This window comes from Gymnodraco acuticeps, unplaced genomic scaffold (assembly GCF_902827175.1).
Source record: "Gymnodraco acuticeps unplaced genomic scaffold, fGymAcu1.1, whole genome shotgun sequence".
NCBI lineage: Eukaryota > Metazoa > Chordata > Actinopteri > Perciformes > Bathydraconidae > Gymnodraco > Gymnodraco acuticeps.
Genome location: NW_022990865.1, coordinates 323286 through 335859, shown reverse-complemented (window position 1 = coordinate 335859; position 12574 = coordinate 323286). Strand labels below are relative to the sequence as shown.

General features: G+C 41.2%; 1 pseudogene; it reads left to right on the top strand.

Annotated features, from left to right (window-relative positions):
- Positions 1-7996, top strand: part of LOC117557426 — a 69679-nt pseudogene extending 61683 nt beyond the window's left edge.
- The last annotated feature ends 4578 nt before the right edge of the window (positions 7997-12574 follow it).

Here is a 12574-nt window from a genome sequence, read left to right as displayed (position 1 = left end):
AAACTCTCATCGGTCCCTCAAACAGGACATGAAGTTCCAAACTGAGCCGCGAGATTTGGCACAAGAACAGAGTGTGGGACATGAGAGCAGAATACACCACTCCATGCAACAGCGTAGAGACTGAAAAGGAGGAGATGAAATGCAAAGCAGTTGGGCCACTGAAAAGAGTTACAGCGGGAGGATTCAAGAGCGGATGGACTGAGGAGAAGACAGGACGGAGGAGAGGACAGAACCAGAGGAGTTGGCATGGGCCAGCAGAACGTGAGTGGGTCGTGGCTTGACGACCAGAGGGGGAGAGAAGGAACACAGGAGTGAGTGAGTTTACACATAAACACACTTATTAGAAAATAATCCTAAAAACACACTGAGGGTAGAAAATATTATTCAATCTTTTCATAATATAAACAAATTATTCTTATAGAGATTCTTATTCATGTGAGAATTTGGGGAAGATTTAATTTGTTACAATATAGATAGCAGGCAAATCTTTATTTGAATGGAAAATGTTAAAGGTAGAGCTGGAACCAAGCCAAAGAAAGTATTCCAATCTAGAGTATTGGTTTCACCATTGTAGCATGGTTATTACCACAGGAGAACTGTTAAGGTGGAAACAACATTTGTTTGTCGTCCAAGATGTAGAGTTTTAAAAAGACACTAGGCAAAGAGCGATTGAAGATTTTAATTTAGAAAAAACTAGTATAATTGGGAGTAATACATGCGGGGCCTTGGATCACTCATTTTAATGGTGCATATTTTCAACAACAAATATCGTTCAGGGAGAAGGGGTTGCTCAACCCACCCTGCAAATGTTTTAAATCTTACTTGCAGCTTCAGAGGGAGCGCACGGCACCAGAGTATGAGTTTTAAAAGACAAGTGCCACCACCTCCTAATGCTCATCCATTTAATCAGTGATGACCTGACATTTAGAGATGTTATTTAAAAGGAGAAACATATCTGCCATGAGTGAAAATTCCTGAATTGAACTACAAACCATTAATGAAATGACTTCTGTTTTTAAAGTCCTTGTTAAAGCACCCAAGGTTCCACACACTGTTAAGGAGGTTAGCATAGTTATTTAAGTAGACCAGAAATGAAAATAAATTAGTATAATGAGTTATTGATATCCCACCGGTTTTCACACCATTTCAGGGACTTTATCACTGTATTAGAACAGACCACCCCAAAGCCAGTAGGGCTAAGAGACCAGTCCCAGGGGGAGTTTAGGCTCCAGGGTACAAGGATAGCATAGGGGCGCCCAGGGGAGGCCTAGATGTTGCACTAATTCCATGTCCTAAAATACCGATTGATTACAATGGCCACTTCTAGAGAACATATTACTTTCATACCTTAAATTATATGAAAGGAGGGAGGGTACATTTCTCATGGGGGACAGCTACAAATGCTAGTAGAACAGGACGATCCACCCCTGTATACAGATGAATGAAAATGATGAGTTAGTTTGAATGATGTTAAATGATATGGATGTTCAGAGACCAGGTTGTTCAATGAATGTCCAGCCAATGTGATTCTTTAAATGATGAAATCATGTGAAGAAGTGAGCAAAATAAAATGCTAAAATGGAGTGAATCCATTTCAATTTATAATATACTATTCCAAGATGGTATATTTGTATTATTACATTACACTGGTCCAAGATAGTTTATTTCATTTTTATTATTTTTCACTGTTCTAATATGATGGATCCCATGTTTTATAAATCATTGCGATTCTGAAATGGGTTGTTTCTTTTCACTTTGTAAAAACAAGTGCCTTAACACTGAGCGTGGTATGGGAAAGGTTTCTGTGAAAGGAGGGAGGAAGAAATGTTCTGATACCAAGCCATTGCTGCTATTTTAAAGAGCCATATTGAATGTTAACACTAGAAGTTATGCAAAAGGGAAAACTTTTATGTTTGAACACAGTCAAAGTATTTTTGTAAATTGAGGCTATTCGAACCATTCCATTTTGATTGTATGTTTTTGATATGAGTTATATACTATGCAGAGTTCAGATGAAGAACTCATTTATTTCAGTATTATACACACCTTTTAGGTGTGTAAGGAGGGACTGTTAGAAATTAAATCAATGTTTTGATAGCATAATGTACCCTAAACATACCGTCAGTTTAAATGCTGTTTTATACTGAAAAACCAGAAGTTCTTGTGCGTCCAGTTAAGCTTTTATTCTGAAAATCCTTCATGACGACATCCGGGACTACCGCCCATTAGTATCATTAAAGTGGCTATTGACGCCGTTAACATGTATTACATATAAAGTTATGAAAGAGATAAGGAGGAGAAAAGGCATGTGGAAGTAAGCAATGAATGTAAAATGTCGAAATCCTCTGTTTAACGCGATATCGGACACAGACGAACGAGAGGGGGGAAGTCCCTTAAGTCACTACAGCTCACAGAGAGGAGGAGCGAACAGCGAGGAAGCGGGAAGGACGAATGCTTGTACGCTCTCTTCTGCACGGCCGGCAACTGGAGAGGAAGCTGCAGACTTTCTCTCCAACGGACAAATATCCTGTTTGTGACTTTACCGCGCCTTTTTTATTAATTAAAGTACCAATTTGAAAACATCTCAGAGACTCCATTTAGTCTCCTTTTTAAGCTTCTCTTTCCTGGATGCGAGAATAACCATCACAGTTAACATTAGATATTGCAATTCTGATTCCATAAATGTGTCTCCCATCGCCTGAAACCCCTGACTATACTATCAACTCAGTATTTACATTCTTTAATCAAAAGAAAATCAATAATATCTTCAAAAACTACCACTCCCATTATATCAGCTTTGTAAGGTGATGCAAAACGACACCATATTTGTGACCTGCTCTATCGAAATCAGTCACATTGACCCGAAGACACATTTTGAGTTGTATAAACTGTTGTAAAGAGGATATTCCTAGCTTTCTAACGATATCAGAATTGTTGTTCTACTCCAAATATTAAGCGAAATATGTCACAATATATAAGAGTCATCATTTTGAGAAAAAGGCCTTCAAAGTTTCCTCTTCTCTGGAATCCATCGATCTGATTGGTTATTAGCAAATGATCAAAATACTACGGAGGGAAGACATTTTCGTTTGGATTACTGGTCTGGAGGAAGCTCGCGAGTGTGTGTGTATACGTGTGTGTGTTTGTGTAATTTTGCGTTTGTGTGTATTGTGTTTGTTTCCCGGGGAAAACACTCACGAGAAACACCGGCTGTTGTTATGCCTGCTGTGACGTTAAGTTACTCCGTTCTCCACTTGTAATTATGCCTTTACAAGCTTCAAAGCTGTTTTTATCTTCTGAATTTGCCGAAACAAGTTTCATATTCTGAAAGCCAAGACTTTGTTTGTTTAAAATCAAACAAAACACCCAAACCCCGAACAAATTTTTTTTTTTACGCAAATCCACGTTTATTTTGAAATGAGCCGTTGAGACTTCCGACTGATTTCGATAGAGCGGGTCACATTTGTAGTTTATTTTTGGTATGCAAAGAGGTGTTGTGATAAGGGTTTTTAAAAGCCTATCTACTGATTTGATCAAATATGAAAGTCAGCTGAATTAGTATTGATACTGCAAGGAGATGTATTGTGTGAAGAGAAATGAAAGATGTTTAATTGCTGATATGTTTGTAATCCACATCATGCATGCAGTTTTGTTGTCAGAGTTCTTCCAGTTTGTCCAAAAGTCTTCTGATCAATCAATCAATGTTTATTTATATAGCCCAATATCACAAATGTTACATTTGTCTCAGTGGTCTTCACAGTTTGTACAGAATATCAGTATGACAATACGACACCCCTCTGTCCTTAGACCCTCTGTCCTTAGACCCTCACATCGTACAAGGAAAAACTTCCGGAGAAAACCCACAGTTTAAAGGGGAAGCTGGGTTAATGGGAACATGAGAGTACACAGGTATAGACAGAGAGAAGGAAGAAGTAAGATGTCCCCTGACAAACTAAGCCTATAGCAGCAAAACTAGGAGCTGAATCTAATCAGCCCTAACTATAAGCTTTATCAAAAAGGAAGGTCTTAAGCGCACTCTTAAAAACGGATAGGGTGTCTGCCGCCCGAACACAAACTGGAAGCTGATTACACAAATGTGGAGCTTGATAAGAAAAGGCTCTGGCTCCCATTGTACTTTTACAGACTCTAGGAACAACCAACAACCCTGCATTCTTGGAACGCAATGCCCTAGTAGGACAGTAGGGTATAATGAGTTCTTTAAGGTAAGATGGCTCCTGCCCATTAAGGGCTTTGTAGGCGAGAAGAAGAATTTTAAATTATATCCTGTGTTCTATAGGGAGCTAGTGTAAGGCAGCCAGAACAGGAGTAATGTGGTCCCATTCCTAACTCTAGTTAGTACACGAGCTGCTGCATTTTGAATCAGCTGAAGCAACTTGACTGACTTCTTAGTACACCCTGATAATAAGGAGTTACAATAATCCGGCCTTGAAGTAACACATGCATGGACTAGTTTATCTTCATCGTTTTGATCAGGGCTCTGTAAATAAAGAACTGCGGCAGATATGCAATATTTGATGCAGCCGAACCGTTTATTACAATGCATTTATGTGATGACTTTCAAAGAGAAAAGCAAGCACACGCAGATTTAAATATTATTTTCTTTTTAAAATATGTTTTTATATTTCCTATCTGATAAACACCATATCCCAACATGCATTGCGGCTAAAACATCCAATCACAGAGCTTCAACGATAGTTGAGGATTATGGGTAGTGTAAAGTTTTAAGACCAATGAATGTTGTGTAATTAACAAGGACACACTGGTGTTTTTTATTTGATGAGTACTGCAGATATCACTGTAAAATCAATCGACAGTTTTGGGAGTCGGGGGGGCCGATAATTTATTCTGGCAAATTACTCAGACCTACTAATTGACCAAACAGAAGTTATTGAGTCTATGTAAGTTTACTGCTTCGCTCAGATCCACCAACGTCAGCAAGATCTCACCTCTATTAAGATCTCACCTCTATTAACTCTTCCGACAGAATCCAGAGGAATCTCCTCACGGATCGAAGGTGCTAACATTCACACCTATAGCCTGACAACATTCAGAGGCAGTTCCTCATAAATGTTCAGTAGGATCTAACAGATTCAAACGTTCATCCAACAATTCACTCAACATTCAATATACAGAAATGTAAGCAATATTTACCAAGTTTGAGAGAATCTTACCAAGGGAAAACCCAGCTCTCCAGGGAGAGAGCTTTACCGGGAGAGGGCATACCAGGGGAACCCCCCCCCCCCCCCCGCCCCCCTCCTATCTCGAGTTTGCTCCCTCTCTGCCAGTGTCTTTATCCTCAAAAACAGGATAGAAAAACCTAAAGACACTCCTTCATACCCATATTTGTGGAAACTGGGCATGGCCTCTGTTGTACAGGACTGGACATGACCAGACATATTCTATGGCTATGGCACACACACCTTTTTGGGGCCTCAGTCTTTCTCCAAAAAGTCAGGAGCCCCCCTCCCTGTGTACTGCTGTGAGGTAAGAGGGAAGAAACTGTCTCTCCTCTCTTATCAGTGACACCTCATAAACCATAATAGGTCTTACACTCAACTTAACAAACCACTTTGTTTATACTGTAAATATAGAAATCATAAATATGAAGCATTTTCATTTTGGATATTATACAAGAATATAATTGATTATATTTGATTATAACTAACTTTCGTTTGAATATTCAACCTAATATGGAGATCAACAACAGTGAGGAGATTACTCATTTCCGGGTGTATGCAGCGAGAGCTGCGTCCCTAGCAACCACGTTACTATGAAAGCGCAGACACCGGAAATACTGTTTTCACGCCGAGAGATGACAATAACTTGACACATGATGATTGATACATTGACACTGGCCAATCTAAAACCTCTTTAGTAACATACTTAGTATATATATAATTCCCTGGTGAGACCTGAACAAATCTTCGTATTCTCCACAAAAAGTATTATAGTGAACCAGAAGTCGTGATAGAGGCTTTCTTGTCAACTTCCGGGTATTTATCCACTGGTGGGCTATGTTAACAATCCTGTGTAATTGTGATGTTTTGAGGGGGGTGAAATTGTGTCTTCCTGACGTCTCCCAGTGTGGACCAACGTGAAATGTTGTGTGTGTGTGTGTGTGTGTGTGTGTGTGTGTGTGTGTGTGTGTGTGTGTGTGTGTGTGTGTGATACTTATCATCCTTTCGAATGTTCTTATCCTATTCAGGCATTCCTCTCCTATCCCCTTCCTGTCTGTTTCATTTTCTCCCTTCATTTCAACCTTCCTTTCATATTCCTTTATCCTTAAGTTCTTCCGTTTCTTCCATACTCTTCGTCACTGTGTCTCCTCCCTCCCACCAGCCTCCCTCCTTCCTCTCCCCCTTGTTCTTTTATTATCTCTCCCCTCCATTAATTGTCAGTTCCCCCCTCTTCCCTCCTCTCTCTCTCTCTCTCCTAAATTGCCCCTCACATATCCCCCTCCCTTTTTTGTCCAACAATCTTTCATTTTGTTTATTTTATTAGCTTTTTTATTTTTTATTTTGTAGTTATATCTCATAGTATTCCTACAATATTTCAAGTTTTATTGTGTTTGGTTTTTGTTACCTTTTAGGTATTTCGATACAAAATAAAACAAGTACAATGCGTATACTGCCTTCCTCTTTCTTCTGACTCCTGCCTGATGTCAGGCTGATCAGGGGCCTCATTTATAAGGCTTTGCGTAGGATTCACGTGGGAAGGTGGCGTATGCACGTCCTACGCCGGTTTCCCTTTATAAATCACCAATCAACGCGAAATGCGGCGCAGCTTTTGTGGGCTTCACGTAACACCCATATTTGAATAGTCAAAGAAAACACGGCGTATTAATATTCATTCAGACTGACTGTAGGAAGAAGATCGCAGGAAATCCGACAGAAACAGCAAAAAAAGACCTTTCACACCGAGTCAGATTTTGGTTCTTTTGGAGAGGTGGAGACAAGTAAATCATATTGTTTGGTGGATGCAGTTTGAACCAGAGTAGCAGCATGAAGGTCGGATCATCTCTCCAAAATAAATAAATAAGTGGGACCGATGTCAATAACATATCCGTATTTATTTATTTATCCAAGTTATGTTGTTGTGTGCACTGAGGAGTCTCAAACAGGCGTTTGTTTAACCATTTTAAGATTGGCTTTAATACTTTTTTGCAAATTATTCTTCATAATGATATATATGACATGAGAGGTAACATTATATTTATGGTATTATTTTCACGTTTCTCCATTCTTCTTCTGCCTTCCTGCCCAACGGTGTCGCAGTTTTTCATCACTCCTGTTTTAGTGCGTACGGATGGGTCAGAGTGTCCGTGGAGGACCGCACATTTTCCCGTGAAGTTTGTTTTTTATAAATCGCAAGATTGCTTAGAAACTGGCATACGCCATCTTTTGAGCGTACGCCACATTTATAAATGAGGCCCCTTGTCCGAGCTCTTTTCCACTCTCAGCTTTCCCTCCAGTGTCCAACTCTCAAAGAGTCTTTCTTTAAGTGATTTAACATCATTTTCCTTCTCCATATTCACTATCTAGTTTTGTTTACTTCATAAATCAAATAACTCATATTACACAAAATAAAAGGTACATTTACAATGAAACAAAACTGCGAGAAAATAAATGTTTATCTATTAAATAATATAAATTAATATATAGCTCGATAGCAGCTGTATGAAGGGGAAACAGGAGAAAGTTAGGTAACAGTAGAGATGAAATTCACCAACTGTTTTCCACTGCAAGACTCGTGCCTTACTAGCGTCTGGTGAGCAAAGAGAAAATGGTTGTATCATTGTGATGCAGCTCAACACAGCCCATTCTCCTGTGTGCAGGGAGCAGGAGCTCAAAGTGCCCAGGCCAGGAGGAGTCTGGAGGAGGCGCTGATGGCTTACGGCTTGGCTCGGGCCACCGAAAACACCCGGGAGCTGCTGGCAGGGGAACAAGGCCTGAAGACAGACGGGTACATTAACTGAGTTATTAACCTGATAACCTGTTATTCTTTTTTTTCACGGAAACTGTGTCCTCAGGGCTTCTTAACATTTAATAAACTATGAATGTGTCCATACCCGCCTAACGGGAAGAAACCTCAGCTAACTGACGATATGAACCATTTTTTACCGAAACAAAACACACAAGAAGCGTTCTCAATGAGCCCTGAACGAAAAATGCTAAGCCACAGAACTCACGGTATATAAATACTTTATTACTTACTACGGATCTGCACAAACAAGATATCAGCTAGCAAGCTGAGATTCCACAGATTCTAGAAATATAAGTATCATCTCTGTGCGATCAAAACTCGCGGCACGGGAATCAATCCCAGACAACACACAACGTAGCTTTACGGAGCAAAAACGGCAAATATGTCTTACCTTTTGCTGTTTCTGATCAAAAGTTGTGTTCAATGGCATTAAACGGGAAAAACGCTGCTAAAGGTTAATCCAATGTGTCTGTGTCACTTTGAAATGATTACTGATAATCCATCATTTAATTTTTGTCAAAAACTGAGATTTCATATTAGCTGCTATTAGAGCTACAACCCAACTTCCCCTCGATTCCATTGGCTCTAGCGGTTAAAAAGAGATGTCAATCATCAAATCGACCAAGGGGGCCAGAGATAGGTCAAATCCACCCAAATGGCCCCGGAAGTGTTTTTTTTTTGCTAAATCTCTCTATAAAGGTCAAATTTCACTTGATACAAGGGGTACTTATTATATGTTATAGTTTGGATTCCTAAAGCTTTTAGTCCTACTATCCCATCATTCAAGGGTGGTTTTCACTATAAGTAACGTTTTTTTTTTGGACAAACACAATCATTTACATTTTTTTACTATGTTCAATCTGAATTTACTTTACAATGTAAAAAAATCTATATTGATTCTGACTTTCACATCACAACTCAGAGGTTTATCCTTGCTTTGAGAAAAAAGATTATGAATGTTCCCCATTTAGAAGTGAAGTATGGTCATTTGTTCTGGGAATGTCATTTTTCGGGCCTGAGACCTGGAAAACAGGCTCGGGGCTTAACAGGTTAACAGGTTAAGTACGTCGTCTGCCTTAAAACAGCAGTTAATTGAACAGGAGTTAGTAGAGGTAAGACCTTGCAGATCATGGTGGATCCGAGCCTGGCAATAAACTTGCATTAGACTCAATAGCTTATGATAGGTCAATAGTAGGTCTGAATTAATAGTAAGAAAAAAATGTATACAGACCCGCCAACCTCAACATAAACTATTAACAAGCTCCTCAACCCGTGGACAACATCTCCAACTTCTTCACCACCTCAAAGTGTGAATCCTTCTTCTCATTCCTCCAAAGCAAAATCGAAATAATACACCGGAACCTGCCTCCCCTCCTCCTTCCAGGCAACCCTTTTAGAGCCTTCAGCCCAAATTACCTCACTGGACATAGTTGCCCAGTCACCGGCATGAATACCTCAACCTCCATCCTGGACCCCATGCCCTCCACCCCTTTTCAAGGCCTGCCCCCCCCAAACTACTTCCCCTCTGAACACCACAGTCATTAACTCCTCTCTGTCCTCTGGCCTCTGAAACTCGCAGCTGTCACTCCCTTACTCAAAACACCTGGACTACAAACCTGACTCCCTCAATAACTACCGGCCCATCTCTTGCCTCCCATTCCTGTCAAAAATCCTGGTGCAAACTGTTGCCTCCCAACTCAAAACTCACCTGGACTGCAATAACCTTCATGAACCTTTTTAATCTGGTTTCCGTAATCGCCACAGCCCAGAATCTGCCCTACTCAAGGTCACCAACGACATTCTCCTCTCTGCTGACTCTGGTTCCCTCTCAATTCTCATTCTCCTTGACCTAACAGCCGCATTTGGACACTATCAATCAATCCATCATCATCACCCGCCTCCAATCTTCCATTGGCATAACCGGCACTGCCCTCTCCTGGTTTAAAGATCAAATGCAAAGCTTCCAAATATGCTACATTTTTATAGAAATGTTGTTTTTAAGACTGCCTGTATTTTTTATTTTATTTAAATCGAGATAATACACCCAAAAAAAAGCTTTTTATTGATCCAAAACTCGACCCAAAGCCGTCTGAATTTCTGACATGTAATTCCCAGCAGCCTCCGCGCGCGTGACGTAATAGTGGCCAAACAGTCTCTGGACCAAATATCCCGACTCGGCAGTCTCGGTCACATGTTTTTCGAAAAGAAAACTGAATTAATTATTGTTGAGCTTTTTGTTGTACGAACGGTGCGGGATCTGGGAGAGTTTTACATGCATTTCCCAAAGACCAAATCATCCGCAAAAAATGGATTTTTTTAGTGAATCGTGTTGGATGGCAACCGACAAAATGGAGCAAGTTGTGTTCTGACCACTTCGCGTGTGATGCATACGACGTTGATCCTGCTATCATGAAGTCTGTTGGTGGAGAAGCATAAATAGCACGTCGGAGGCTGAAACCCGGAGCCGTCCCCTCCATATTTCAGCACAAGAAACCCCTGAAAGAACGAAAGAGCCGGGCGATGCAGAAACGCCAAAGACTTGAGGTAAACAACTTTTGATTATATTTCAAAGCGCACGGAGCACAGCAGATAACGCAGATAACGGAATTGCAGTTTTATTGCTTATAGAGGTGGGCACCGTTAGATTCTGTGTCTTTACGATCATAAACAATGTGTTGGATGTGGAGCTAGGATAAGTAATAAGGGCGCTAGGAGTGATAGGTTAGCATTTTTCGCTCGGGGCTAATTCACTGTTAGCATTGTAGTTTATCTGCAGCTCATTCATCGCTCCTCCACTCATAATAATAATAACAATTATTAATAATGTAATGCAGACTTCTTCTCCCATCTCTTCCTTCACTTTCCCATAGTTGTGGCAGCACTGTTTTCTCGGCTTGTAGGCATGGTCTGGCAGTTTCCAACATCTACACCAATTCTCAGCACCCTCGGCCTCTTCCTCAGATGGCGAACTTGAATCATCACCATCAGCACTTTCATCGGTGATATCAGGTGACGTTTCCTTGTATTTCCTCTTCGACATCAGAGGCTCGTAGAGATAGGGTTGGATGTCGACAACATACTCCAGATATTGGGTGGCCTCCGACTCAGAATCAGACATGATAAGCCGGGTGGAAATATGTTAGGCATTGAACAAATTCCCATCCACCCTCGTCCTTGTGAGGTGAGTCCGCCTGGAATTTATTTTTCTAAACCTCTCTAAAAAGGTCAAATTTCACTTGTTTTGCATCAATCTTGATACAGGGTACTTATTATATGTTATAGTTTGGATTCCTAAAGCTTTTAGTCTATAGTTTACTCAGAATCAGACATGATAGACGAAACTAGTTGTACTATCGGCGGAAGCCGCTGTGATTGATAAGCCAGGTGGAAATATGTTTGGCACATCTGACGTCACGCGCCGCCATCTTGCGGAGGAGCGGCGGAGAAAATAAATCGTCGGACTTGGTGTTGGGGGTTTGAACAAAATTAATATTGCGCATTGCCAGACTCATATTATCTCCGATTTTAATACTGCAATATCCTTAGATAGTGTTGTAGCTATATGATTTCGATTGTACTGGCAATTATACAAAAAAGCTTTGCATTTGATCTTTAAATCCTATCTCCTTGACAGACATCAATTTATCTCCATCAAGAACTCAAAATCCCCCACAGCCCCCGTCAATCATGGCGTCCCTCAGGGTTCTGTACTTGGTCCCCTTCTGTTCATCATCTACATCCTCCCAATTGGACAAATCCTCCATCAACACCAACTCCAGTTCCACTTGTATGCCAATGACACACAGTTGACACACTATTTCTGGTTGCAAAACCATTTTCTAAAACTCAACTGCGACAAATCAGAACTTATAATCATCGCCCCAAACTCTCTTACCTGCTAACCCAGGATTTTTCACTTACCATCGACTACTATCATCCTGGACCCCCACCCTCCAATGTCCTCCCTCCTGTTAACCAGGTCGCAAAAACCGCCATCTTCCACGCATCAGACCTTCCCTCTCATCCACCGCTGCTGAAACTCTGATCCATGCTTCATAACATCCCGAATGGATTACTGCAACAGCATTCTTTATGGTTCTCCTGCATACATTCTCAAAAAACGTCTGTATTTTTCCAAACTCAGCTGCCCGGATGCTCACCTCCAACCCGACGCTCTGACCACATCACCCCTAGCCTCCAGGACCTCTACTGGCCTCCCCATCAAACACTGCATTGACAATGTTTACTATTCACTTTCAAAGCCCCTAAACAAACCTTGCCCCCCCCCCCCCCTACCTCTGTGACCTCATCCAATGACACACCCCCACCCGTCGCCTCGGTCTTCTGACGGCTAACCTTCTGCAGCCCATCAGAACTCAAGTCCCCTGTCACCCCAGGTCCCAAGCTCCGGACCTGGGGTGACAGGGCCTTCTCAGCAGCCTCCTCCCCCCACTGCCCACGTCCGATCTGCCAATACTCTCCAGCATTCAAAAAATACCTCAAAACTGACCTCTTCACTTTTGCCTTCACTCCTAATCCACTAAACCCCTCGCCCCCTATTCCACCTAGT